A 3437-nucleotide genomic window follows, 5' to 3' on the forward strand; every position below is an offset into this window, starting at 1 on the left:
CCGGGACACCCCAGGGTCAGGCTTACCTTTTAAGTTGGTCCCTGAGGCCCCAGGCTACAGGCCAGCTCCGGTAGATTCTCCCTAATACCAGGTCACCCCCATGGCCCCGGCTTCCAGGTCGCCTCCCATGCAACCAGGCTTCTGCCTGTCCCAGTACCAGACTGACCCCCACAGACCCAGGCACTAGACCCACCCAAGTTCTGCATTTCATGTCTTTTACCATGCATGGGATTTACTATACACTTATATTAATGACAATTTTTATATATGAAGAAAACTAAATACTGATTAATATCCAAATGAAAGAAAACTAGCAACATTTTTCATTCTAGTTTATTTTATATATATATATATATATATATATATATATATATATATATATATATATATATATATATATATAATTAATGTGATGAGAATCATTTGTTTAAACTGTGTGGTTAAATTTCATTTCTTGACTTTAGTTCCAAAACTCCAGATGTCTCAGAATATTTTAATCCCTGAGATTGTTTCAGAATAAGTTTCAACATATTTGTAGTGAGTTTCATGGATGGCCTACAAAAGATATGTCCATGTTCTAATCCCTGGAAGCTATGAATGTGACCATATTTGGATAAAAGACTTTTGCAGATGTAATTAAATTAAGGACCTTGAGATGAGTTCATCCTGCATTATACTGGCAGGTGTTGTATCCAATGGCAAGTATTCTCAGAGCAGACAGAAGATGAAAAGATATAGACACACAGAAAACGGCCACATGAAGATGGAGGCAGAAATTGCAGTTAACGTATCTACAGGAAAGGAATACCAGGAACCACAAGAGCCTGGGGGAAGCAAGGAAGGATTCCCCTTTGAGTTTTTGGAGGAGACACGGTCCTGTTAGTAGATTTCAAAATACCGGCCTCTGGAACTATCAGAGAAAAGCATTTCTGTTGTTGTTTTTTTTTGTTTTGTTTTGTTTTGTTTTTAGTAAAGAAAAATGTAGGGTTTTACACACCCTTTTAATTTGTTTTTAAATATTTTTAAGGTTTAAAAGTGTTTAAAGTTTGTAATTCCTAGTAGGAAAACATTATCTGAACAAATTCCCTATGGCAAACCACTGTAAAATGTTACAGCTGCATTTGGGGCAAAGGGATAGGGATTCTCTTCAAAGCACCCCAGCTTTCTTCATGAGAAGGTCAGAGGTACACTGGGTGATCTATGTTGCTTTTCCTTCAGCAAGGGCTTTATTTGTCAGAAGGGCATTACGCTTGACCTCCAAATTTGGCTGACAATTTACTGATGAGATTCATAACCTTTGGGTTGCTCTGATATTTTGACATATTTGCCGGGTTCTGGGCCACATCCTGGAAGGCCACCATAACTTCTGGATCCTGCATGGCTGCAAGAACCTCTGGATCACTAAGAATTTCATTGAGCCCAGGCATTCCTGCCATTCCAGGCATGCCCCCTCCCATTCCAGGCATTCCTCCAGGAAAGCCACCTGGAAAAGAGCCATATTGAGCTCCTGATTGTCGTCTGGCTTCTTCCTTCCTCTGGGCTCTCTCATGTTCTTCCCGGAGCCTTCTTAACCCTTTCCATTCTTTCTTTGATCTTTCGCTCTTCACGTTTCCGCTCATACTTTCTCCGATGTTCTGCAATTTTCTGGGCCCTTGGTTGAACTTCTTTTAGCATTGCACTAGCATCTTCATCATAATCCAGTTTACATGCAAGGGCAAGATCATGGGCTGCTTCTTCCCAACGGCCCAGAAGTCTCTGTGCTTTCCCTCCCACTTATAGGGCTGAGCTGAATCAGGATTTATTTCAATAGCTCTGTCACAGTCTCAGATGGCAGCATTTGGCTTCTGTAATTTGATGACGACCCTGGCTCTCTTGGCGTACAGAATGGCCAAACGCGGATTCAGCTTGCTGGCCTCTGTGAACAAGTCAATGGCTTTCTCTAGTTCACCATCATTTAGGGCATCAGTGGCAGCCACTTTTTTATCATTTGCCTGATCCATCATCTCCTCGATTATCTCTCCATTTTCATCTCCCATTTCTTGAGGGGCATCAGTGTCTGGTTCAATCACACCTTCATTGTCAATTTCTAGATCACTTTGCTCACTTGATGGTTCATCTGTCTTTATGTTTTCCTCCGCCTTCTTACTATCTGCTTTTTCTTCCTTGATATTTTCTTCTGATTTAGTTTTATGAGTAGCAGGTGGTATTTTACCCCCCATGCTCTCTACCCACTCCCTCAGGAAGCGCATTTCCTCGGTGTGCAGAACGCTCGGATCCTGCTTACACATTTTCACGAACGCCCGAAGCTCGCTCACTTTGCTGGGGTCCATGGTCGCGAAGCGGCGGGAGGCGGCGGGCGCGGCTAAGGCTGCGGCCCGATTCCAGGCCTGGGTACTAGCTCGGCGTGACCCTGTGGAAGGGGCGCATTTCTGTTTTTTTAAGTGACAGCATTTGTCGCAAATTTTTACAGCAGCCTTAGGAAACCAATACTATTTTGAAAAAAACAAAGGTTTTCATTCTGTGTATCTTTCATACCTTGTCCTTGATTGAAAATTACCTCAAATTTTTACATCTAGTAATGTTGGATTAGGGAATGCAGAAGAACAATTTTTCTGAGATCAACTTTTAAATTAGGGATGAATTATGAGCTTAGATCTCTTGAGAGAAGGAATTACATATAAGTTAGTCCAGCATTCTGGGTAGTTTATCCCAGGAAACATGGGCACACAGAGGAAGAGGTAGTTGAGAGACTAACTAGGCTAGTTGAGTGTGTCATATCTAGGAAAACAAAACTTGGAGTACAGATCTTGCCAATAAGTGGATTTCATATATTTTCAAATTGAGGCTCCAAATGATAAAGGATAAAGATAATTGGGAATAGTAAAGCCTTTACAGAGATGAAAGCCAAGATTCACAAAATCTCAGTTGTTACAATTAGACTGAAGTAATCAGGGATTGCTAAAGTCTCTCATATACTACTGGAAACAAACCTAAATATCTTTTGGAGAAAGGCAGCATATCCTGGGCTAAAATTTTCTTCCATTTTTATATGATCATTAATCAGTTAACAATAATGAGGAATAGGAGAACGCAAATTAATAGAAGAGGAAAACAGAAGAAAGTTTCAAGGCTAAAGTTGATCTCAAAATTAATTGTGATAATGAAGTTATCTGAGAGACAAAAACCAGTCATATCTGCATCAAAAAAATAAAATAAAATAAGATTAAGAATATTTGCAGATAGGGCCGGCCAAGTGGTGCGATGGTTAAGAACTGGCTTGAGACGCCAGAGGGCCCCGGTTCGGATCCCACATATGAGGGCCAGTGACACTGCCCTCCACAACTAAGATGCTGAACAACAGCTCAACCTGGAGCTGGGCTGCCTTGAGTCACCAGCGACGGGGAAGGCTGCAGCCCCTGCTGCAGTGGGTTGCCACG

At 41.6% G+C, this 3437-nt stretch overlaps 1 pseudogene; it reads right to left on the reverse strand.

The window, feature by feature from the left end:
- Positions 1 to 1193: 1193 nt before the first annotated feature.
- Positions 1194 to 2363, reverse strand: LOC109384665 (hsc70-interacting protein pseudogene; annotated as a pseudogene).
- Between the last annotated feature and the right edge of the window lie 1074 nt (positions 2364 to 3437).

Source organism: Hipposideros armiger, unplaced genomic scaffold (genome assembly GCF_001890085.2).
Source record: "Hipposideros armiger isolate ML-2016 unplaced genomic scaffold, ASM189008v1 scaffold_98, whole genome shotgun sequence".
In the NCBI taxonomy this organism is placed as follows: domain Eukaryota; kingdom Metazoa; phylum Chordata; class Mammalia; order Chiroptera; family Hipposideridae; genus Hipposideros; species Hipposideros armiger.